The 27,359-nt window shown below is 39.7% G+C and overlaps 1 pseudogene; it reads left to right on the forward strand.

Moving 5' to 3' along the window:
• LOC143857002 (uncharacterized) overlaps positions 1-27,359 on the forward strand; it is a 97,385-nt pseudogene that overhangs the window by 59,123 nt on the left and 10,903 nt on the right.

The raw sequence follows: 27,359 nt of genomic DNA on the forward strand, positions 1-27,359 counted from the left end.
TTTGTTTAATAGTTTTATCATTTGAAAAGAGACAACCATTTTTGTCAAAAGTATTTTCTAATGTAGTCCAAATATCTTTTGTATTGATGCAATTTGAAATAATGTAAAAAATATTTGGAGTTAAACCACAACACAATAAGATCATTGCCTTTGAGTTCAAGAAAAATAGATTTATATCATTTTTAGTATATTTCCTTGAAAAAGAAATTTCCTCTTCAATGACATCTAGGATGCCAAAGTCTATGGATTTGAGATAGGCTTGCATTTGCACTCTCCAAGCTCTATAATTAGTTCCATAAAAAACATGGAGGAATTAGAGCGGATCGAACTCTCTCAAAATTCATTTGGATTGTGTAGACACCCCCATTTTGCTCCACCTTAATCAGCAAAGAAGTTAGTGTTCTTGTTATCAGTCTTTTTTCAGTGTTTTCCATTCCCGTGTCCGTCCCTTATGCTTTCTCAATCTTTCCGATCATTTTCGCAATGTTCCGCATTTTCTTTTCGCTAAGTGTTGAGAATGGTTATTCAGAAGATTCCAGGCGAGAGAGAGTTTGTACCCACTGAGTGGGCCCACCTTGAACATGTTGATGAGCGCATTTATGTGTGAATTGTAGGTAAAAAAAGCATGTATTTTTCTCATTTAAAGCTGTACTACTAAGGGATTTTCTTTGTTTCTGGTATTTCAAGTTTATATTGGGGAATTCCGAGGAAAATATGAGGATGAAATTTTACGAAAAAATTGCAATTTTGGAACAATCTAAGTAGAAAATTGTGTGTGGGTTCCAACTTGGATGGTCAAGATCAAAGAAGAAAATCAATTATTCCAAAAAGAAGTTAAAAAAAATAAAAATAAATAAAATAAATAATAAATAAAAATAAAAACGTGGGACCCACTTAGAATTGCAAGCTTGTTCTCTACACAACAGCAGCCCACGTGTTCTCATATGGAAAATAGTAATTTCTAATTATTATTATTACAACCATATACATGCAATATAAGTGGGACCCACCATGGAAGAAAATATATTGTTTCCAAAGTTTCCATTCATGTTCCCACACCAAAGTCAAAAAAAAAAAAAAAAAATTAACCTTTTTTTGGAGGCCTCTCTCTCTCTCTCTCCCTTCTTTCCTTGGTCATCAATGATGGCTGGTCATGGTCATCTATGGTGGTTGGTCATGGTCATCCATGGTGGCTACCAATACCACACATGTTTAAATTTTAGTCATTTGTGATGGCTATTAAAAATGTATTTTTATCTCAAATAGTATTCCTATATGTAGCTATAAATATGGCTTGTATTCTGAAAAACAAAAGGAGAAGAGGGAGGGAGAGAAAAAAAGAAGAACCAAGGTGGCTCATCTAATAAAAATTCTTCTTCCAATCACTCCCTCTATCAACAGTGAGAGAAACAAAAATAAAAAAGAAAAAAGAAAGAGAAAGCGAAAGACGGCGGAGCGGATCGGTGGCGGAGGGATTTTTTGTTTTCAGATTTGTTTTTTTGACTCTTGGATTGGGCGGAGATCTTCACCACAGGTAGGTACACTGTTCCGATTTTTTCCGAATTTTTCCGAAAATCGTGTTTTAAAAATAGAAAACTCTTCAAAAACATCTTTTTGACGAAGAAAAATAAATTATATACTAAATAGATTCCAAAATTAATGAAATTTCGTGGGAAAATAATATGGTACTGATTCATTTTACCATGAATTTGTAAAGATTTTTGGAGTTTATTTGGTATATTATTTAATGCTTTCTTCGAAAATAATCAGATTTTGTGAGAATTTGTAATAACATCAGATCACCATTAAAATTCTCCCCATTTTTGCATTATACTTAAATTTCATCTTTCTTGTTTCTGTAAAATTTTCAAATGATTTGGATCTTGTTTTATATGGGATGTAGTGTTAACTTATAATCTGGTCTGAAACTTGACAAATTCGAAATTGGTGGTAAATAATCTTTAAAATTCATGAAATTCTTACAGCATGTTATTTTTATTCATATCTTATTTCTGTAGAAATTTCATGGAATTTAAATTTCTATTTCTTGTAGTTTCTGTGTTAATTTTGCAATCTGGTCATTTAATTGTTAAATCAAGATTAAATATGAATTTAACGTAAAAATCTGCAAAACTCATCCAGTAAGCTACATACATTCCCATCTTGCTGCTGTAGAAATTTCAACTCATTTCGAATTCGTTTGCAATAATTTCACTTGTAAAATCACTCATATGCTTAAAATTGATAAAATCCATTGAAAATTCGAAATTAATTAAAAATCATTGTGAAAATTTCCAAAGAACCTTAAATTCTGTCACATGTTCACTCCTTAATCTATTGAAACAGAAATTTTAGGATCTTTAGATTTCCCTGAAAAAATGGCCAGTGCATCCATAATCGTATCCCAATTGCAACCGATTTTTGATAATTTGAATATTTAAGCTATAGCATGCTATTGGCTCCGAGGTTACTGTCCACGGAAATCCTGAGATTTGCCAGGAAATAAAATGCTATAACCTAAGTACTAAATTGCACAAGGAAAGAACGCACGATTCCCTCCCTTGGATGCCATTCTGGGCCGAAATTGGTGAACCCTAGAACCGTTGGTATTCCTTAAATGTCCAGAAAATGAAAATCCTCAAAATCTGAAATTCGTTAACTCCAAGAACTGAAATCGATTCATCTTGTGTCTCTCGGAACTGTTGGATCACGGTTTCCGTCATAAGAACCATTAGAGCCCAATTTAGGAACACCGGTGTCGTGCCGTGTCCTAGGTTTTAAGGAGTCCTAGAGTTAGGAGTCCAGCCTCATCACGGATGCTTGCTATGAATAGCAACCGTGCCATAAGTCTAGTTACACTAGTCGCCCAATCCTTCCTTAAGACAAGCCCAGTAAACTAGGATGTAGGCTAACATGCATTAGTCTAAGGAACAACTTGCATTTAGATAAGATTAATATAGCATCTTAGATGAAATCCTAGGATAATAAAATCTTCAACTTGAATTAAATAACTTCTCCTAAAACTGTTGAAACAGTCAATCCCGTCTAGGTCGGTGTCTTAGTTGAGTTAGGCATAAGTAGCTTAGCTTAGGTTCACCGAACTACGTCGACTCTGATCCCAGTGAGGCTTGGGTACGTAGGCAGCTTGGATGTCTGATGACATACCATCCGCGAGTCGGCACCACAACAAATTGTAGTGTTTTGTATATTAATTTTCTTGTAAATGCTTAATCAAATCATTTAGGGCTTTCCATGAAATTAGAATTCTAGGAGAACTTGCACTTAGATTGAATCCAGACAAATTAATAAATCAAGATACACATTTAGGATTCACATTGAAATTAGATCATAGGATGCATGTCACTTAGTTCGCACATTAACATAGAGTTGAATGAGCCATTTAAAATAAATTTAAAAGAGTTAGCTTTTGGAATCGAAGACCGATTATCGGGCAGGAATGGTGCATGTGGCGGATAACTCCCCATACCTTCCATTCTCGTAACCAGGTAGCGAGTCTAGATTTTTGGTTAATTTCGGGTCCTAGATCCCACATCTAGGTGGCGACTCTGTCAGTCTCTTTCGTGTGGAATTCGGATTGCCTTAGTGATCCCAAGTTCACATGAAAAACGAATTCAAATCAATAATTAAATGCACACGCCAATCGCGTGGATACGGGAGACCAAGAGAGAGAGCGCGGCGGCTCGCGCCCCACCCCTCTCGCGGGATCGGGGTACCACAGATTGTCACAGATCTTTTCTGTTGTAGGTTTTTGAATCAAAAACCTCTTTAAGAGCCTATGCTCTGATACCAAATGAAATGCAAGTGTGACAACCCAAGAGGGGGGTGAATTGGTCAATTAGAAATTTTAGGCTTAATTAAGGGAAGATTAAAAGTTAATTAAGCACTAATTAATCTAAACCTTGTTCAAACAGATATATTAATGAAAGCTAGGGTTTATACATTCTAATCATGCACATTTACTAACCCTTGTTCAAATAGACATTATAATACAACTAGGGTTTATATATTTCAATCAATTGCATTTACTAACCTTTGGTCAATCAAAAGCATAAATATAAGTTAGGTTTAGAGTTTACCAATTACCACACGTGCAAGAGAAGAATGAGAGAGATAGAGAAGAAGAGGCACACCATAAAGAGTACACCAAGATTTATAGTGGTTCGGTCTATCAACAAGACATACTTCACTCTTCCAAGTTTAGCTCCTTGGATACTCCACTAAGGGTGAGATTTCAAGCCTAATCTCCAAGCTTTTACAACCACCTTCTCCAACTCCAATGGGGACAAACCCTTTCTACACGAATCCTTACGAGGGGACACACCCTCTTACATGATTCACCTTTGTTAACGGGCCGAATCGGAGACCCTAACAATATCTTCACAATTCTTAACGGGCCGAAGAGTAGACCATCAATGAAGAATAAAGAAAAATGAAAAATACTCAATGCCTCTTAATAGGTGGTTTACAAAGTTGTAAGCTCACAATCATTCCAAAGAAAGATACAAATAAAAAGCCTATGAAGTTCCTCTTGATAAGATGTGGAGATACAAGCTCAAAGAGGTCTTCCTTTTGATTTGAAAGTTTAAGCTAAAAAAGATGGGATTTGATCTTTCAAAAATGTTGAAAAGCTTGGTTAGAAAGGTTTAGATAGTGTATATATAACCCTTGAAGAAATATGACTGTTTAAGGGTAGAACCATAAAAACCTGGGTTGAAAAAGTCAACCTGCGCAAACCCCAACAGCTCTTTTTCCAAGCCACTGCAGTCGACTGAGGCAAGGTGGTTGCCCGCCCTTATCGGGCTCTCTTGAAGAAATTTAAATTTCAAACCGTCACGGTCAACCGGCCCTAAAGCGGTCGCCCGGCGAGGGCAATCTGTTTGAATAAAATTTCGGCTAAAAAACATTATCGCAGTCGACCGACCCTTGGCGGTCGCCCGCCCATACCATGACAGAATGGTTCTGTTTCGACAGAACCTATTCCGCGGTCGCTCGGCTAACCCTCGGTCGACTGGTCAGCTATTTACTTGCAAGTGCTGATTTCCAGCTAACTTGCCGTGGTCGCCCGGGACACTCCGGTCGACCGGCCCTGTGTAAAATTTCATTTTAACTTAAAAGAGCCTGGGCTTTTGGACCATGGTCTTTGGGCTTAAGTCCTAGGTTTTCAAACACATTTTTGGGTATGTTGATGGTTTCCAAAGATGTAAAAAGTTAAGTATGAAAACCATTTGAAAACCTTTTGAAAGTGCATTTAAACATAAAATCAAGAGGACTCTAAATACATTCTAAAATGATACCGTTGAGTCTTCTTGAAATGTATTCTTTCCTTTGCAGTTTCTTGGACTTCTTCGGCTTGAGTGAACATCTTGAACTTTGTCTTGGCTTTTGTGACTCCTTCCAATCTTCAATGCATGTTGTGAGGTACATGAGGTGTCACCAAGGCATGTTCAACTCCAAGCTCCTCCTTGACACTTGCTAGGAACTTGTGGGATCTTCATGTTGAGCTTCTTGACTTGAACATCTTCAAATGAGGATGTCTTCACTGTAGGTGCAAGCTCTTAGTTCCTTTGCTTCTTGATCCACAAGTCATGTGTTGAGAAGAGTTGTGTAATGGTGACTATGACATAAAAATCCGGTATATAACACAACACCTCAAAGCAACACATTAGTCCGTAATGCTAATTAATTTGGTTTGCTAGCATCAAAACAAGAACGTTAGGTGAATGATTAACCCATGGGAACCCTTGGGCTTACAGAAAGGAAACTTGGTAATTTCCAAATCTCCCCTAAGATCTCTACACTTTCAAGAGCAAACAAAAAGTCCTCCTTCGACTTTACTACAGTCGTGCCTTTAGTGATCTAAAATACCAAAACACACTCAAGGCATAATGATAATTACCAACATGCCTAACCCAAAAGGAGATCAATGGCACAAAACTAACCCTTTAACAATCTTAACCATATACACCTGATCTCAAATACTGGAACCTAATAGGTAAGACCTCAGGGACCAATCATCTGCTCAATGAGAGCCCAGTACCAAATTTTCATTTGACCAGAACTGCAACCTCACAATCCCATCTAGCCTTCCCTAGACTCACACACTATACACCGAGATGAACTGCTCTAATCGTAAGCAGCCCCATCCACCTCAGCATGCACTTGTTCATTTATTGAGAAAACTGATATTTTGCAAAATTATTTTCCAAAATAAACATATTTAACTATATAAATAGATTTAGAAAATAATTTTCAAAACAATCAATAAAACCCAATAAAAATGCCGCCGCCGATAAAGAGATACAAGTGCACGCCATAGCCCAGCCTTACTATAAATATCATGGGATCTTCCCCAACCACATATAATATTCCGTATCAGTCAAACTGCTTTTCCAGCAATGCGACAGTAGGTCGAATTGATCACAATCGCAGGTTAGCATGCCAAAGTAGTGAGCATTAGACTTCAACTTTCTAGCATAGCGAAGGGTACCTAAGGGCACAAGGGCTACTTATGGAATGGGTTCCTCACATACGATGCTAGGTAAAAGGATTAATCCTGCACCTGTAGGTAGTGGTTTCTAGCACGTGTCGCACCCGGTGCACATGCCATGGGGAAATATAGAAAGCGTAAAAAGGATTAATCCTGCATCTATAGGTAGTGGTCTCTAGCACGTGTCGCACCCGGTGCACATGCCATGGGTAAATCTAGAAAGCACATAGCAATACGGAACTAGATATATCGTCATCCGGTTACGCCATGCAGGATCAGTCCCTAATGACTATAAAGCCCATCCGACTCATCTCAGGAATGCCTCATCCTGGCTCTAAAATAGGTCAATCATCCTGATCTCCTGTGAAATCAGGGCAGCCAATGACCTCCTTGGACATCCCGGATGTAAGTGCGATCAGCCTCATCCCGCACATCTCAGATGTCAAGGACGGTCTATGCTTTGTGAGTAGCAGACCGCACCTGTTGAAAATCATTAATCAATCTCATTGATTAACTACATCCATCTAGTTAATTAACATGCATCCACATAAGCATGAGCATAAATGCAAAAATAAGGCTATCTCAAATAGCGAATAATAACTATCACTGTGCTAAATATGTGCGTCCACATAAGATAAATGTAAATGAACTAAAAATGCTGAAAGGCCACTAAAAACTTCTAAAGATACAGACATAGATACTACTCAGTTGGGGCACATGCGTTTGGGGTATGAAAGTATTGAGCAAACATGGACTGTTGTGTGGGCAGAGTACTGGAAAGTTGAACTTTTGTGAGTACTGCGTGTTTGGAAAACAGTGTAGGATGAAGTTCAGTAAAGCTGTTCATAAATCCAAGCGTACAATGGATTACATTCAGTCAGATCTTTGGGTCCCTCTCCTATGCAGCCAAAGGGTGGTTATCGGTATCTCCTCACATTTATTGTAAACTATTCTAGGAAGGTCTGGGTGGATTTTTTGAAACAGAAGAATGATGTATTTGTCACTTTAAAAAACAATGGAAAGCTTTGATTGAGAAGCAGACATGCAAGAAGAAATAGAGGTTCAGAACTGATAATGGCTTGGAGTTTTGTGAGGGTGACTTTAATGGGTTCTGCAAGAATGAAGGCATTCTGAGGCATCACACAATTGTGAAAACACGTCATCAGAATGGGGTTGCAGAGCATTTGAATAGAACTCTCTTGGAAAGGGCCCGTTGCATGATGTCAAATGTTGGGATGTCTAAAGACTTTTAGGCTGAAGCAGCTATAACACAGCTTGTTACTTGGTGAATAGGTCACCTTCTATTGCGATTGGTTGTATACTCCACAAGAGGTATGGTGTTTTTGAGCTCAAGCTTAGATAAGCTTATCTGAGCTCGAGCTCAGAAACACCTTCCTCTCTCCCTCTCTCTCTATATATATATATATATATGTGTGTGTGTGTGTGTGTGTGTGTGTGTGTGTGTGTGAGAGAGAGAGAGAGAGAGAGAGAGAGACGGAAAAGTGTCTCTAGTTGGCAGACTAGATAAATTTCTCTAGTGCGCCGACCAAAAACACAGTGGGCCCACGTTGTTTGGATGATCCAAAGCATTCATTTGATAGGCCCATAGCAGAGCGCAAGAATAGGACCACAAAAAGTATGTTAAAAGGAAAAGGGCTTCCAAACATGTTCTGGGCAAAAGCAGTCGCTACAACTGTTTACCTTCTCAATAGAAGTCCAATGAAAGTGGTGAAGAAAAGGACTCCTTATGAAGCTTGGAGTGGAAGAAAACCAGGGACTCTGGTAATTCAATAGGGCATTTTATCATCTCTGAGGATCATCCTAACCCTATCAAATGAATGTTATGGATTATCCAAACAATGTGGGCCCATTGTGTTTTTGGTCGGCGAACTAGAGAACGTTATCTAGTTGACCAACTAGAGACATCTCTCTCTCTCTCTCTCTCTCTCTCTCTCTCTATATATATATATATATATATATATATATATATATATATATATATACACACACACACACACACTAGTAAAAAAACCTCGTGCGATGCACGGGCCGACAAAGAACTGTACGGACCACATCATAGGTTGATCCAAACAGTCCATGTGATGGAACACAACAGACATAGGATGTGCCTGTAAAATCATTTCCATAGACTGATCCTAGCCCTCCAATCTTTTGAGGTTTCCATCATATGTTGCTCCTCTTAAGATGCCCGGAATTCGTCAATATTTTGAAAGGTGTACTGAATCCGTAGTTTTATGTAATATGTTAACAAAAATCGATAGTATTATGTAACATATGGACCCAATCCGTAATGTTTGCAAAAACAAAAAACCACCATGACTTTGTCTACTTTTTTTTTATGAAAAAAGCATAAAGGAGGGGGGTAGGATTGAAATTATGTGGCTTTAATGGGTGCCTTTGTTAAAAAAAGTCAAAAAAAGTGATGTGTAATTCTATTAGAATTTTGGGAGAAATTCAAATAATTCTCTTCTTTTCTCTTCTACTATATAGTATACTAGTAATACTCGACGTGCGATGCATGACATGGCTAAAAAAAGGACTATAACACCAAAAAAAATTAGTTAAAAATATGTAGAAACAATAAGCAAAAAAGGATGCATGGTTAGCTTACCAAGTAATGAAAGAATGCAAAAGAAAAAGTTTTCTAATTAATTTTTGTGTAAAACCAAAGATGCACGATGCGGCGGAAAAAAAAGTATATGATACAAAATTTTCTAATTAATTTTTGTGTAAAAAAAAATAAAAAATGCACGACAAGGCCAAGAAAAGTATATGAAAAAAAAAAACGTTAGTTAAAAAATATGTAGAAAAAATAAGCAAAAAAGTAGCTAAAAATAAATCAAATACCCTTGTAACTGGAAACTGTATATAAATGGTTAATCACTTTCCCATTTGATGCGGTGGAGTATTTCACACTCATGCTTTGACATGTGAGTCTCACGCACCATCTATAGCCAAACCCATGCATTCGAGTGGGACTTGAGATATTTTGAAAGGTGGCCGAAATCCGTAGTATTATGTACTAAATGAACACGTTCTGTATTAAAAAATAATCGGGTTCGTCAATATGTTGACAGGTGTCCGAATCCGTAGTATTATGTAACACAAAAATCCGTAGTATTATGTAACATATGTACCCAATCCGTAATTTTGCAAAGAAAAATGTCACTATGTTGACTTTGTCCACTTTGTTTTATTAAAAAAGCATAAAGGATGGCGGGTAGGATTGAAATTATGTGGCTTTAATGGGTGCCTTTGTTAAAAAGCATAAAGGAGGGGGTAGTATTAAAAATATGTGGGTTGAATGGGTGCCTTTGTTAAGAAGCATAAAGGAGGGGGTAGGATTGAAAATATGTGGGTTGAATGGGTGCCTTTGTTAAAAAGAATAAAGGAGAGGGTATGATTGAAAATATGTGGGTTGAATGGGTGCCTTTGTTAAAAAAAGTTAAAAAAAGTGAGGTGTTAATTCCACAGATTTTTCACAAAATTCAAAAAAGCCTGGGCTTTTCCTCCCAGCTTATTATTATTATATATATATATATATATATATATATATATATATATATATATATATATATGAGGAAATGGTTTGTGTGCAGCTGCATAGATAAGCTATATGTGCATGGCTGCACAAGCCATGGGGGCCACATTTTTTTGGGGATCCAAAGCATTTATTTGGAAGGCCCTTCCATAGATAGGGTAGATAGGGTGTGTACCAAAAATCAACTTTTTTGGGATCATCCTAACCCTACCATTTGTGGAGAGAAAAAATGGGCAGAAATAGTGTTTGTCCATTTTCTCCTCCAACTTTGATTGGGTTAGGATGATCCTATAAGGCTGATTTCTGGTACACACCCTATCTATGGAAGGGCCTTCCAAATGAATGTTTTGTATCCCCCCAAAAAATGTGGCCCCCACTATGGTTTGTGCAGCCATGCACATATAGCTTATCTGTGCAACTGTTGTGGACCCGATCCCAAGAGAGGCGGGGGACGAGCCCCCGAAAGTCTCTAGATCATCCACGAGATGGAGAGCTCTACCAAAGAACTCTTGAAAGAGTGCCCCTCACAGCATGAGTGGCGATGTAAAGTGAGATACCTCTCGATTCAGGGACTAGCCCGGATTCGAGACATACCTTAAACAAACAAGAGTCGCCATCTAAGGAAGTCGGCCCTGGATCCCATACTATGCTCTGTTGCAATGGATAACAAGAGATACAAAAGGTTCGTGCCTGGATACGAATTTGAAAGGTCCGAAGAGCACCTCATCCGCGCCCAAGTGCAAGCGCCTGCTCTCTTATGCCAATTATTTATTGATTTTGAAGAGTTTTGGGCAAAAATCATGTGAAATGGGAACATATATCTATGAGAAGACGTCTATCTAATCATGCATGTCTCGGAGATGAATAATAAGCACACACAAAAGAAATGAAAGAAATATCATCTAAGAATAGCTAGGTTATGAGTGTCATGCCTAATTGGTGTCTAAGTTCTGATGGGCAAACACATGCATGCTACAACTAAAGGTATAAGGTCTGCACAAGATATAGCAATATGATAAGCTAGAAAGATAAATGAGCTATAGCTATGCATATGATCAAAGTAAGCAAGCGGGTAAATGCTACAGCTAAGCATATGATCAAAGTAAGCAAGGGGGTAAATGCTACAGCTAAGCATGTGATCAAGACAAGTAAGCAAGTAAATGCCACAGCTAAGCATGTGACTAAATAAAGAAACGATTACACACTATCATGATCCTATGTAAGAAGTCATAAGCAATCTACAAACACAATTCCTAAAGAACTAACAACAAACTCTAAGACTCTGATACTTAAGCCCGAGTCTTTAGATAATCTGATGTTCATCCAAAGAAGCCTACGTATCCCCGCCTCTTTACAGGAATCAACGCAACGTAGTTCTTCGCCCTATTCTAATCTATGATGCCTAACCCCTCTAGGACTGCTATCCTAGACTCGACCTAGAAGACTTGACATGTTGTTAATAGCTTCCTTTGCGATTGAATTTTTAGGACTCCCTATATGTCCTAACTAGATGCAAGTTAACTTAGTTTAATGCAGGTGGGCCCTACATCCTATGAATAACTAGGCTGTGTTCCTAAAGGAAATAATGGGATCACTAGCGCATCCTAGTCTAGTCATCAGTCGGCGATGTGGATCGCCAACTGACCGGACAGAGGCGTAACATACTCCTAACTAAGATAGACTCCCAACTCTAGAACAAACACAATCAGGACAGACTCCTAACTCTAAGACACCCCAAACATCTAGGACAAACTCTTAACTCGAGGGGAAGATCTTTTTGAAAAGGTTTTGAAGATTTTTTATATTTTTAGGGTTTTGAATTTATTAATGATTTTTTAGGATTTTTGGAAGATTTGAAATGTTTATTTTTGAAGGTTTGACTGGACCTGGGATAAGAATCCCAAGCTGCCTACGTACCTCGTGGAAGAGGATCAAGCCAACGTAGTTCGGAAACAGACTCTCCTAACTACACTCCTAATGACTCATAACTTTTCAGATGATTTAGTTTTTCAGATGTTTTGATGTTTTAAAATTTCTGATTGTTTTTGAGTTTTCATGTTTTCTAGTGTTTTTGTTGTTTTCGACTCAAGAGGACAAATTTCTATCATCATAAGGGTATGACAAACTTCTAATATCCCGCAAATGTTGGACATAATTTTATACCTTGCGGGGAGACAGAATCCCGACTCTGCAAGGGTTGAACAGAATCCTATGCCTTGCAAGGATTGGACAAAATCACATGACTTATGAAAGGTTGAACAGAATCCTAGCTCCCTATGACGGTAGGACAGACTCCTGAAAGATCGACTCTCTAACTAAGGACAGGCTCCTATGCTAATGGACATACTCCTAAGCTGGTATCCCTAAGAGGGGGTGTAACTAGACAAAACATATTTTCTAGAAGAAGAAGAAACCACTATTACTAATGAGACAATGCATGTCTCCTATGGAGGGCTCCAAGTATCCTTATCATTGTCCTTGCAATGATAAAATAGGATTAGGGCTACTATGAGACTGAGTTAGTCTTTAACCTAATAAGGGTGTACTAGCAACGAGACTTAGGTAGTCTTCTATGGGTTGACTCACTAATGAGAAAAAGCCTATCTCTAAGGGGTATGACTTTTTCTATATGAGGCATAGCTTGTCTCCCAAAAGAGGGCTCTAGATAACTCTTTCATTGCCTATGCAATGAATAAGGGACCTAAAGTTCAAAGGTACCTAAAAGGCTAGGAAATCCCTACTTAAGGAAGGAAGAGAGAGAGTACCACCATGATCAAGTAAGTCCCTCTAAAGGATGGGCTTGGGCTAACACCTTCATCACCCTTGCAATAATAAGGTACCTAAAAGGCTAGGAAAACCCACATGGAAAGTTTCAAGAGAAAGTGATGGGTATATAAAGCTTTACCCACTTCTCTTATTTGCTTTGATGCACAATGGATTAGTAATGGGTTGAACCACGGCATGGTGCCATGCACTTTCCACGCACGCTCGCTCACGGCATTGGTTGTAGGGCGTTAGTGGTGCTTTATTGGCGCTTTTTAGCCGCACTTTGCACTTCGCACGTACGCATTGTCGCGATGAGCGATTGGAGCGCTTAGATTTTTCCAAAATTGATGCTAGCTGTTGATCGAGATCGGAGTGATCCGATAGTGATCCGGGCAGGAGAGATTCAAATCATTGGAAAGGCGGGCTAGCACGTGTCAGGTGATGACGACGCCGTAGTACTTCGATCTGGAGTGGCCGATTCCCGATAATAACGCATTCGATTGATTGCCTCTGATCGGAGTCCTTGAGTTACCCGTTTAGCTTCTGAACCCGAAACCTACCAATCCACCTTTCCTCAAACGCTAGGGCCGATGATAGTAGCTCCTTTGATTTAGCTGTAGCAGCTAGGAATGGAGCTTGAAAGCTTTGCTTTTGGTTTCATTTAGCTGTATGATTTGGATTGCATTTTTGAAGCCCCTATTAGTTAAGTCAAGCCGTTGCGCGCTAGGCCCCGCTTTAGCCCTTCTTAATATAGTCCGTTTTTCAGCTGCTTGCAGGTCTCAAAACAGAACAGCATTGGAATTTGACATAAGAAAGAAAGCTCAAAGTAGCCGGAGACACAAAATGAGTTATCAGCCACGTTACATTGCTTCCTGCGCTGGCTTGGCTCTTCGACCAAGGAGGCATTCTGGTAGGAAGGCCGACCACTACATAAGCCGCCATCAGTCCAGGAGAGAAGCAAGCTACCTTTCTTTGATCCACTTTCCCGGGTAGCTACAAGTAGTGCTTGAATGGGAAGAGTTGTTTGAGTTGTTCTTTCAAGAAGGAGTGCTTGAAACAGAGCTACCCCTTCTTAAGGCAAGAGTGCTTGACTCCTTTCGTAGGCTGATCTTCTTTAGTCACAAAACTTCTTCCAATAGATCGAATAGGTGGAAGGTTCATGCCGCTCACTACTTGGTTAGGCCTGGACCCTTCCTATTATGACGGCCGGCAACATTGAACGCCGGCCGCTCGATTTCGCATATCGCATGGGAAGGCGCTGCTTGGATGTGCCAACTGCTAGTGCCCGAGCGGGTGCAATCTTGGACGTTGGATTGGGTGGAATCCGATCGGGTACGATCTAGAACGTTGGCTTGTGTCTCGCCGTCCCAACGGTTAGGAGCCCAAAGGGTATGATCCACATTGTGGATGGTTGATCTAGTGGTTTTACATAACCCAACAGTCACTCCACGACCAATTTGGGCCTTAGAATCGCGATCTAATGGCTAGAAAAGATGCTCATTGTATAGAGGCACCATAAAGGAGTGCTCTTCCACTAGAGAAGACACCATATGGTCTATAAATAGACCAGAAACATGCCATTTGAGGATAATTACGGGATTCACAAGTTTCTGTTGAATTCTAACAGTTCAAAGCTTCCCATCTCTCTCTTTCTACATCCATTTACTATTTTCTTTTGTTATTTACATCTAGTTTCTGTTATTCTGCAGAAACAAAAACTAGAAATTCTATAAGACTTGCAAAATCCAAGAGCACTTCGAGATTGTTTCCGCTTGTGCAAAGTGTCAACAATCATCAATAGGTTTTACCTATTAGGCTTCATTGTATCTAGGAGGCGAACGCGTGGATCTCTTTTGCAGATCATTCGATTGGTGGGGGTGATTATTGTCTTAAGGAAAGACGTATTGTACAACGCCTTGAAGCATTCTCTTTCAATCTTTCCGATCTTATATCACCATCTCGAACCAACACAATTTGGCTTTTTCTGAACTATGGGTAAAATGGGCCTAAAGTAGCTAAGCTTTGAATGAAATTCTTCCATTGTAAAGCGCTCAAACATAATTGAACCACTTAATCTCGTTCTTATTGAGCTTGGATGCCTCATCTGGAAACACTTCTAGTATTATTTTTAAGATCAAAGGATAGCACTCTAAATACTTGTTAGATCATTGTAAATTTTATATTCACATTTTGCATTTTTCAAGTGGAAAGAAAACATATAGATGCATATTCCTAAACATTTCCTTATTTGTTGCTAAAATAGACAATAAAACTGCTTGTTCAAACTTTTGTGACTATAGTGTCATTTTTATTGTGGGTGAATCCCTCTGCAATCTAAGGTAAAATATAAAGGTGATGAGTTAAATAGAATCGAAAAGATATTTCTGAAGAATTCCGTCTTTTTTAGAAAAAAATTAATATGTGGATTACCCTTTTTCTGTATCATTTATTGTCAATTTGAGTGATGCAGTAACCTTTTAAACCATGGGATCATTAATTTTTGTGGATTCAAACTTTCATACTTTATTTAGCTTCCTTATTCTGTATATGTGACATAAGAGTTTCTTCCATGCCAAGCAAATCCCTCTGCAATGCTACTTCTTGATGAATATTCATGTTTTCACAGGTTGATAAGGCATCTATCCTTGGAGACACAATAGAGTACTTGAAAGAGCTTGAGAGAAGGGTGGAAGAGTTGGAAGCTTGCAAAGATTCAGCTGGATCCAATGCAAGAGAAAGAAGGAAACATCCAGATATAGTAGAGAGAACATCTTATAATTATGGAAACAATGAGATTTCTAATGGAAAAAAGCTGTCCATAAACAAGAGGAAGGCATCTGACGTAGACGAAGCAGATGCTGAACTAAACTGGGTTTTACCCAAGGATAGTTTAGCAGATTTGACAGTCACCATAGTTGAGAAGGAAGTTCAGATTGATATGCGTTGTCTGTGGAGGGAATGCTTATTGCTTGAAATAGTGGAGTCAATAAGCAATCTCCATTTAGATGTTTACTCAGTGCAATCATCCACCATTGATGGCATTCTTTCTCTAATGCTAAGATCTAAGGTTTGGATAATTCAAAAATGATTTTTGCTGTCTTTTCAGGTTATTGATGTTGATTAAAATGCTGAGTTGTTAATCAATTTTCCTGCAGTTTAGGGGAGCGTCGGTATCATCGGCGGGGATGATCAAACAAGCTCTTCAGAGAGTTGTTGGTAAGTTCTGAGGTTTGATTTTTCAATGGATTTCTTACTAATGCATTGATATATGTATGGTTGCTCCATAGAATGGGTGTTTGTTCTCTCCTTAAGTGAGATTGAAATCCCCTCAAGTGAATTTATGATAGGAAGATGAGTTACAGGCATGCTACTTCTACACTTCACTATGGGTGTTTGGTCTCTCCATAAGTGAGCTTGAAATTGCCTCAGTCATTCATGTACTGCTCCATCACTAAACCCAACGTAGTAATAGGAGCCTTTTGGGTCATTGAGTGTATTTTAGGATTAGTCTCAAGTAGGATTCCAAAATTTTTCATACTTCTCAATTGTAGCAGGAATTTTTAGTATATTATTGGTACATTTCTAGTTTAATGTTTTGTAGTTTTACTGGTTGAGCTGTTTCTACAAAAGGTTAAATACCAGAAAAAGAAAAGAGAAGTGTTTGATGCAACGTCCTGTTACAATCTCAAGTATAATTTTTGGGTTTTGGAATGCGATGATTTCTGGGTTTTGCCAAAATTGCAAGCTGGGTGAGACATTGGGTGTGCTTGAGGAGATGATGTTGGAGGGGGAGTGGATGGATTGCCTTACTATCTCAAGTTTTTTCCCCGTTTGTACGCCTTTGATGAACTCTTTTGATGGGGAGGTTGATCCATGTGCACGTTGTAAAGCGTGGGTTAGATTTTGATGTTTTTGAGTCCAGTGCTCTGCTCTAGTCAAGATGTATGCAAAAGTAGGTTGTGTTGGAGATGCAAAACAAATATTTGATACCATGGAGAAAAGATTTGGTGCCATGGAACTCTATGATCGCCACATATGAACAGATTGTCCAATGCTCTGCTCTCGTCAAGATGTATGCAAAAGTAGGTTGTGTTGGAGATGCAAAACAAATATCTGATACCATGGAGAAAAGATTTGGCGCCATGGAATTCTATGATCGCCACATATGAACAATTTGCGGACTAGATCAACATGTATTTAATTTTTTTTTTGAAATTTTGATTCCATTCGGACGTTCGTCTAGATGACACTAAACGTTAGAATCGAAATCATGACTGATTACTTTGTTGAATTGAATTTCATTGCTTACCCAAACACTAGAACTTGAATTGCCATTCCATTTAATGGGGGAATTTGAAAATGAATGGAATGTGATGTCAATACCGATTCCTGATTCCGGCAATCCAAACGCACCCAAAGCTGTACTTCACTCATTTACCTATGACAATATTTTCCTTACTAGTTAACTTAATTGATGTCCTATGTTACAACGAATTTACCTATGAGATGCAATAAATGCTTGGTGAAGATAAGTAATGTCTGTTGGCGTCGTCTACGAATTAAAAGACTGACTCAGTTCAATGTCCTTTGTCTTGCCTATAGTTGAATCATCTTTGCTTGACAAGCTCTCTTGTGCAAATAGGGATTTTCTCCTTGGGATTGTAAACTGATTAAGGACTGTTGGATCTGGTGGAGGCGTTCTCCATGCAAAGTCGTCAAGCTTAACATCGACAGAGCAGCCAAAGGGAAATCAGGTGAATCCAGCAGTGGCGTAGTCATTCGTGACAATTCAGCCAAAATCCTCTTTGCCTTCTCGCACTATTTCGCGAGAAGTTCTAACATGGTTGCGGAAGCCAAGAGCACTTCTCGGTCGCCGTCTTGGTGGCCTTTATGGTTGTACCTGATTCGCCATCCATGTCGAACGTAATTGTGGATTCAGACAGTAAGGTATTCATTGACCTTTTAGTGGGTAAAGTACCATCCCCAGGTCTATAAAATGCGATTTGATAGCGTCCATCATAGAAGTCATTTCACGGATGGGCTGTTGCATGTGAGAGCAGCCACGCAGGCTCACTTTTCAACAGTTTTTGTCTTTATTCATGAGGTTGTCGCTCTCACATGCAACAGCCCATTCGTGAAATGCCTTCTGCGATGGACGCTACCAATTCCCCTATAAAATATGTGTTGAAATCAAGTCTTTGCTTGCTCTCATTTCTCCATCATGTATTCACCAATTCTGGGAGGGTAATTTAGTACACAAGGCACTCACTAACATCGAATTCGTAGCCAAAGCTAACCGTTTCTACTGCTCTTGGAGGGATTTGCCCCTTCATGCTAGAGGCGCCGCCACTAGTGTCGACAATTTAGGCTCCCCAAAGCTCTGTGAAACTTTAGATTGAGTCTTCTTCTTGTGTTTTTATCTGTTGCAATTATTTTTTGGGCGTCTCCTTCTCCTAGGCTAGGCTCTGTAAAACTACCAATTACTGAAAAAGCTTTAGCTGTTAGAGTTGGTGTTTTTTAATCATTTACACTTCAACGCTCCCCCTCATTTCTGGCCACTCTTTTTTTGGGGTTGACCTACACGTGTCACGTGTGGGCCCTCTTTTGGGTTGGCTATACAAGTGGGTTTTTAATATCAAGGAGTTGTTTGGTCTGCGACAGCTCTAATATATATGTCAAACTACCAATCACCTGTTGTTTCATATGGTATTGGAGCCAAAGATCCTGTAAGGAGCTAAAAGAAGAACCTTGTGGTTGTTGGTGTTATTTGATCATTTATACTTCAACATGCTCCTCGCCCATCTCTTGTACATTTTTTTCTGATATGTACCCCAGGGCTGTCATCTAATCTGGGTTTTTAGAAAAAAAGGAAAATAGACTCTAATATCTTCAGATTTCACAAGTTGTTTGTTGGTGTTATATCTACAAATCAAAAGACTTGAATACCTTAGGATTTTGCAAGTTTGCCAAGACACTAGTTTTTGTTTTTGCAAAAAACAGAATGCTGAAGAGACAACCTAGAGTGAAGATAAAATGTTTAGAAATCCTTTGTAAACATGTGTAACTTGTAATGCCCCTCATTTTTTGGGTTTCTGGTCTTTAAATAGACCAATTGGTGATTGTTTGAGTGGATATGCACCACCTGTTGCACCTGATTAATATGAGTTGTCACGTGATTCTATTGTGCCTGTTTTCGAGTCTGCGGCCTAGATTGAATCCATGCGATTATATGGGTGTTAGATCATGCCTAGTCATGATTCTACAGTATAGATTTCAATTGACTTTTAGTTCTCATTGGTTGTGATCTTGCAGTTCAAATCGGATTTCATGATCAGTGTCATCCGATGGAGCCAACTGATTATGATTAATTTCAATCATGATTAATGACCTATATTAGTTTTTTGAAAAATATATGGTGCTTAATTGTCTTTATGATGATGCAAAGTGTGTTATTGTTTGGCCTCGGACTAACCAATGGGCTTCAGTAGGGGCATGCCAGGGAAAAATGTTTCCCAAAATTTGGTCAGAAAGAGGATGATTGATCCTTTTTGTCCCCTGGGATCGGTTATCAAACGATTGAGATGAAGTGGGGAACGACACTTATTCCTTAGGCTCTACCAACTCTTTTGATACACTATTAAGATGCGCTTAAAAGCAACCAAAAAATCCAAACATAATCACTACTGCATGGAAGAACAACTCACCTTATAAGATGATTCCTTTCAACGTCTCAATACTACCGAAACAAGTTTCCGGTACTGTCGAAAAACCGATTCAAGAACTCTGGTGCTTCCAGAGAACGATTACAAATTACGGTACTGTGTAATTAGGGCTACAAATTAACATGACTGCAAACTAAAATAAAACAAGAAAGCAAAGTAAATTAAGACAATTTTTTGATATTGTGTGTGACCCTTTCTCTTGATGCAACCTTCTCTTCTTATAGCAATTATCTAGTGGCAGTTATTCTCACCAATAACTTCCCTTTTGAAATTTGAAGAGCACTTGTGATGGCGTCTGAATCCGGGTCTGCGATCGCGCGGTCGGTAGAGGGCCTCCGCGGGGTCTGCAATCACAAACAAAGGGGGTCAGGGGGGTCCGGGGTGGGTCCCGGACGACCGCTTGGACACCCAAGTCAGATCCTTCGACCGATCAATATAAAGAACAGCGAGAGGGGGGAAGGGGTTCCGATCAGGGTTACCAGGGGCAACGCGCGGAATCTTTCCTGGGTGCGTGAGTGAGTGGGTCGGAGGGGACTACCAGGGAGAGTAAGATTGAGTTCCTAGCCTCTTCTGTTGTTGCCTCGCCTCTTTTTCCGGTGTGGCGGAGTGGAGAACGGGTGAAAATCCTTTTCTTCAGAGGAAGGTCATTTTTCCAGAGAAAAAGTCCATCTCTTTCTTCTTCCTTTCCCTCCCTTTTAAAGAGAGGTGTGCGGCCCTTTTCATCATTATGGAGAGAAAACCTTCCTTTGCAGGATTGGGCTGTCCCCCTGGCTTGCCGGCGCACATGGCTTTGGCGGCTTTTTCCTTCCATAATTGATGATGAGACCTGGGAGGCGAGAGGGCAACACGTGTCATGATCGTGTGGTCTTTGCCGTTTTCCAACGCCTTTCTTCATGATGGTTGGGCTCTATCCGTGCATGGATGACATGTGGCGATATCTGGGAGCGTAGCCGTACTTGCGCCCTATCATAACTCCCCCTTACTCCTTTGGTCCATTGAATGGGCCAAGGGAGTAAAGTTTTGTTTGAGCGAAGTCATGATGAGGATATTTACGAGGGCTCCGGGGTACGAGGAGGCGTGCAGTTTTATCCGGCGGCCGTCTCCGGGAAGCGGGCGTCGTTAGGGGGGTTGCGTTGTTTCGAGGCACCAGGATCCCTTTCTCGAGCTTTTAAAGGAGAAGTACCCTGGCGTTTTGTTGTGGCTCTTCGTCGCTTTTCTTCTTTTCTTTTGCAGTAGGGGCTCTTTTCGTGTCTTCTTCAACAATATGTCTGGTTCTCCTTCGCGAGTTAGGGGCAAGGCCTGCCTCTTCCAAGACTCGTCGAGTGACCCCGACTTGTCCTCCGATCCGGGGGAGGATCTTGAGGCTCGTCGGGAGAAGGTTAGGGGAAAACCGTGCCCTTCCTCGGGCTTCCTCCCTCTTCGCCTTTCCTCCTTGCCCAGGGAGGACAAATCGTCTCGGTCCCGTGTTGCCAGGGAGTGGTCTTTTTTCTCCCTGGCCCATCACCAGGGAATGGAACTACGTGGCCGTGTTTTGAAGATGGGCAAGGAGATTGAGGACCTGAAGCGGGAGAACGAGGCTTTACGGAAAAAGGTTCGCCATCTCAATGAGCAGCTTTTTGAGTATGAGGTGGACCCCTTGCTGGAGAGTTCTTGGGAGGAGGAGGAGAACCCTTCGGGAGAGGAGTCTTTCTCCGATTGATCCCTGGCTCTTCTTGTGTTTTTTGCGTGCCTTTTCTCCTTCCTTGTTGGAGATATTTTTTGGGGCCTGCGTGCCCTATGCTTTGTTCCTTGTTTCCCTTTCTTTTTGTGAGCCTGTGGGCCAGGAGGGTGTGAATGGATGATCTTTATGAATTGGTGCCGTGTCTTTTTGTGTTGCTTTTTGTATTTTGATAGAGATTATCTTTGTTTGTAAGGAATCGCGACGTTTTGACCGAACTTATGCGGGATTCCGAGCCTTTTCGTTTGCTCATTGTGCTCGCGTGCCGTGCCCTTGCATCTGGGCTCCGGGCCTCGTCCTTTTCTTTTTTTCTGGGCCTGCGCTCCGGGCCCCGAACCTGCGTGGGGTCGGGATAGCGACACGTGTCGATTTCGTATGGTCCTGTCGTTTCCCCTCTGTAGACACCCCATTTTGCTCTACCTTAATCGATAAAGAAATTAGGGTTTGTTTTCCGTCGGTTTTCCAAAGTCTTTCTTTCCCGCATCCGTTTGTTACATTTCTAAATATTTTTGGTCATTTCCGTCGTGTTTCGTATTTTCCCGCTAAATGTTGAGAAGGATTATTCAGAAAAATCTAAACTAGGGAGAATTTGTACCCGTTTGTGTGGGACCCGCTGGTGTGGGACCTGCTAGTGTGGGACCTGCTAGTGTGGGACCCGTTTGTGTGGGACCCGCTGGTGTGGGACCTGCTAGTGTGGGACCCGTTTGTGTGGGACCCGCTGATGTGGGACCCGTTTGTGTGGGACCCGCTGATGTGGGACCCGCTTGTGTAGGGCCCGCTGATGTGGGACCCGCTTGTGCGGAACCCGCTGATGTGGGACTCACCATTAGCATGACTTAACTTTCTCTACCATTTCCACTAACTTCATTTTTCCCTTTAAAATAACACCATTATCTCCATTACCATTATATATTCCATTATCCCCACCACCATTCCCACCATTACCATTATATATTCCATTATCCCCACCACCATTCCCACCATTACCATTATATATTCCATTATTCCCACCACCATTCCCACCATTACCATTATATATTCCATTATTCCCACCACCATTCCCACAATTACCATTGTTTATTTCCATTATTCTCCACCACACCCACCATTCACATTATATATTCCATTATTCCCCACCACAATTCCTACCATTACCATTATATATTCCATTATTCTCCACCACACCCACCATTCTCATTGTTTATTTCCATTATTCTCCACCACACCCACCATTCTCATTGTTTATTTCCACCTCTCCACTAAGTTTTTCACTATATAAAGAGAGGTGATGAGAGGAAGAAAAAAAAAAAAAACAACACATTGTTTTTGGATAGTTTTCTCTTTCTCTCCCTCAATATCTCTCACTCTCTCACTCTCACACTATCATTATCTACTTTCTCTCCTTATTTGTTTCTCCCCATCTCTCTCCCTTGTTCCATATAAAAAAAAATATAAAAGAAAATAAAACAAAGAAAAAGAGAAAGAAAGCGGAAGCGGATCAAGCGGCGGTGCGATTTTCGAATTTTTCGGCTCTCGGATTCGGCGAGGATTTCGATCACAGGTAGGTACTTAATTTTTAGATTTTTCTAGAATTATTTGGTATATTTGCATGATTTTTAGTATTTAATTGGATTTAGTTGAAAATTAAATATGTATGCTCAAAATCATGATCTCCATAAGTGTTTCGAAAATAAAATATATACTAAATGAATTCCAAAATTAATGAAATTTCGTGGGAAACTAATATGATACCAGTACATTCTACCATGAAATTTTGAGAATTTTGAGAATTTGTTTGGTATATTATTTTATGCTTTCTTTGAAATTTACCAGCTTTTGGAGGAATTGTTACTGACATCAGATCACAACTAAAATTCTTAAAATTTTTACAGTAGTCTTCAATCTCACATTTCTAGTTACTGTAAAAGTTTCAAGTGATTTCGATCTGTTTTCATATGGGATGTAGGGTTAATTCATAATCTGGTCTGAAAATTAAAAAATCTGAAACTGATAGTAAATGGTTTCCAAAATTCATGAAAATTTCTCAGTATGTTATTTTTACTTATATCTTATTAATGTAGAAATTTCATTGAATTTAGATTCATATTTCTAGTGGTTTCTGTGTTATTTGTGCAATCTGGTCAATCAATTGTTAAATCGAAATTAAATATGAGCTTAATGTAAAAATCTGTAAAACTCTTTCCGTAAGCTACATTTCATCATATCTTGCTGCTGTAGAAATTTCAACTCATTTCGAATTCGTTTGCTACAATTTCACTTGTAAAATCACTCATATGTTTAAAATTGATAAAATTCATTGAAAATCCGAAATTAATTGAAAATCATCTGAATATTTCTAAAGAACCTTAAATCTCTGTCACACATTAACTCCTTAATCCATTGAAACAGAAATCTTAGGATCATTAGAATTCCCTGGAAAAATGGTCAGTGCATCCATAATCGTATCCCAATTGCAACCGATCTTTGACAATTTGAATACTTAAGCTATAGCATGTTGTTGGCTCCGAGGTTACTGTCCACGGAAATCCTGAGATATGCCAGGCAATAAGATGTTATAACCTAAGTATTAAATTGCGCAAGGAAAGAACGCACGATTCCCTTCCTTGGATGCTATTCTGGGCCGAAATTGGTGAACCCTAGAACCATTGGTAATCCTCAAGTGTCCATAAATCGAAAATCCATGAAATCTGAAATTAATTAACTTCAAGAATTTGAATTGATTTGTCTCGAGTCTTCCGGAACCATTGGATTATGGTTTCCAATCTAAGAACCATTAGAGCCCAATTTAGGAACACTAGTGTTGTGTCGTGTCCTAAGTTTTAGGGAGTCCTAGAGTTAGGAGTCCAGCCTCATCACGGACGTTTGTTATGTATAACAACCGTGCCATAGGTCTAGTCACACTAGTCACCCAATCTTTCCTTAAGACGAGCCTAGTAACCTAGGATGTAGGCAAACCTGCATTAGTCTAAGGAACAATTTGCATTTAGATAAGAATCATATAGCATCTCAGATGAAATCCTAAGATAATAAAATCCTCAACTTGAATTAAATAACTTCTCTCAAAACTGTTGAAACAGTCAATTCTGTCTAGGTCGGTGTCCTAGTTGAGTTAGGCATAAGTAGCTTGGCTTAGGTGCACCGAACTACGTCGACTCTGATCCCAGTGAGGCTTGGGTACGTAGGCAGCTTGGATGTCTGACGGCATACCAACCGCGAGTCGGCACCACAACAAATTGTGGTGTTTTGTATTTTAATTTTATTGTAAATTCTTAATTAAATCACTTAGGATCTTCCATGAGATTAGAATCTTAGGAGAACTTGCACTTAGATTGAATCCAGACAAATCAAGAAATCAAAATACACATTTAGGATTAACATTGAAATTAAATCATAGGATGCATGTCCCGTAGATAACATATTAACATAGAGTTGAATGAGCCATTTAAAATAAATTTAAAAGAGTTAGCTTTTGGAATCGAAGACCGATTATCGGGCAGGAATGGTGCATGTGGTGGATAAATTCCCATACCTTCCATTCTTGTAACCAGGTAGCGAGTCTAGATTTCTGGTTAATTACGGGTCCTAGATCCCACATCTAGGTGGCGACTCTGTCAGTCTTTTTTATGTGGAATTCGGATTGCCTTAGTGATCCCAAGTTCACATAAAAGACGAATCTAAATCAACACTAAGAAGCACACGCCAATCGCGTGGGTACTAGAGACCAAGAGAGTGCATGGCGGCTCGCGCCCCACCCCTCTCGCGGGATCGTGTCCCACAGTCTGGCGACTCTGCTGGGGACCACCTAACTTCATTAAAATTTCAAAAGATAATTCATTTGAATTTAATTTAACTGGCTCATAAAAACTCTATACTTGTTAGATTAGTTTGTCTTGTTTTATTTTCTCATCACATTTTACTCGAACTTAACCTAACAAAACCTGAGGGCATCATAGATTGCGCAAACATATTGCACACACTTACATCACTTGCATCTAAACTCTTGCATCTCACGTGCACACACGTCCTATTTTAGGAACCCGGAGTGTTATCTAGCATGGTTGACTGGGATTTCATCACCTGGTGCCTCTGTGCTAGAGAAGCATTCCACCCTTAGCTTAGTACCTTTATGGTACGTAAACGGATCTCTTGTTCACGTACTGATACGCCGGACACTGGTACAGTATATCGAACAGGGATTCGCGCTAAGGGAACTCTTGGCCTTACCCCTAGATTAACCCACACATGCATGTAGTATACGAACACATGTGCATCATGTGTGTGAGCCTAGTTTAGGATATCCTACCCATTGGTGTCTAGATTAGGCCGTGGTCCATCTTCCAATGGTCACGATCGGTCCTTAGATACACGAACAAAGTCATGAGTCGAGATTCTCTCTCCACTCCGATAGATTAGGATTAGGGTTGATGCCTTCAGGTAACACTGATAAAATGTGAAAAAAAAAAAAAAAAAATTTCCCTTTGGGTTAGGATATAAATCCCATAATTTTCAAAGATCTCATAGGATTAGTCATTCATGATCTATCCGTTGAAAGCAATCTTATGCTATCTCATCTAATCTTTTGATCGTGCGTCTTTCGTTCTTCTGTCATACGATTCGATCGTATCTTCATGCCATCCCCTAACTGGCAGATGCAGAATCTCACAATCTTTCGATTATGCGTTCTCATGATCTGATCATGCCTGGTCCAGATAATCCAATCTTGCTTGTACCCCTGGTCTGTTCCTCCTCTAGGGGCTACCTTTTTCAAGATTATTTTGCTAAGTCCTTCAGAGTTCACTCTCAGAATCATTGAGCTAGGGGCATTTCCCTATGCGAATCAGTCATCATTGTCCAAAATTGAAAGTATCAGCCATGATGATGTTCAGAACGAACCAGCCTTCGCCGAGCCTTCAACGCCAAACAGTTGCAGCAGTTAAAGTTTTAGTCACTTACTATTTTATGTTGAGTCAGTCATCATGGTCAGTATAATTGTTGAGTCCGGTCTTACAGTTAAAGGTCAATGCCTAGTCCAGGCAAGTTATCTTCTGTTTCTCTTTCTTATTTAGAGTTGTGAATCGTGAGCATGTTCAGGATAGGTCGTCAGATGTAATAGCCTTTCCTTTAAATAAAATTTCAAGTTTCAATAGTTCACTTGTGTCTGTTTCTTAAGTATGCTTCTGATCTTAAAGTAAGACTCCCTCCTCAAATGAGGACAAAATTGGCGAAACTCCACTTGAGTCACAACAATTACTTGAACAAGAGGAGGAGCGCCAATCTCAGCCTTTCAAAGATGAAATTAAAGTGGTAAACACTGGCACTGAAACCTTGATCCAGTAAATGCCGATTGAAAATACATTACCCTCTGAAAAGTGTGAAGAATTGGTAAACCCATTTTGAGGATAAAAAGATGGTCCGGTAAGTGTTACCATTAATGCCAAGAGAAAGACCCAGATAGAAGGTTCAAGAAAGAATGAAGTGAATATCATATGCTATGCAAGGGGCATGGAGTGGAAACAACTTTCATATTTCCAATCAATGACCTTGGTTCTCAAATTCATAACATGAAGCCATCAAATTCGAGATAAGAAGTTCAAGAGCAAGCATTGAAAAGTGATCATCAGATATCAAGAGTTACAAATCCATAGATGGAGGATGTCGAAGAACAAGTTTCGCTCTATGAAAGTCGAAGGCACGTATTAGAATCTTGAAAGAAGAAGATTTATTATCTCTTACCTGGAAATGCCGTCAAACTCCGTAAAAAAAATAAAAAGAAAATAAAAAAATAAATAATCAGTACCAGAGGGACTCTAGTAAACTAGATCGACTCCCAATCTGAACATCGGAAGGCCTCCTTTGGCCGAATAAATCCCAAAATCAGAACCCAACGTCAAAAGAATACTGGTTTGCAAACCCTTCGAGCCTAAATGAAATTTTCTTGAAAACCCATCAAACTAGGGGCATTCGCCCCGAACTACGCGAGACCTGATCCCTACACTGGGGTACGTAGGCAGCTCGGTTAAACTGAGTTCGGTCAATTCAAAAAAGAAAAGCAATTCAATCAAT

This window comes from Tasmannia lanceolata, unplaced genomic scaffold (assembly GCF_043159265.1).
Source record: "Tasmannia lanceolata isolate RefF3 unplaced genomic scaffold, GAP_Taslan_0.1 ptg000024l, whole genome shotgun sequence".
NCBI lineage: Eukaryota > Viridiplantae > Streptophyta > Magnoliopsida > Canellales > Winteraceae > Tasmannia > Tasmannia lanceolata.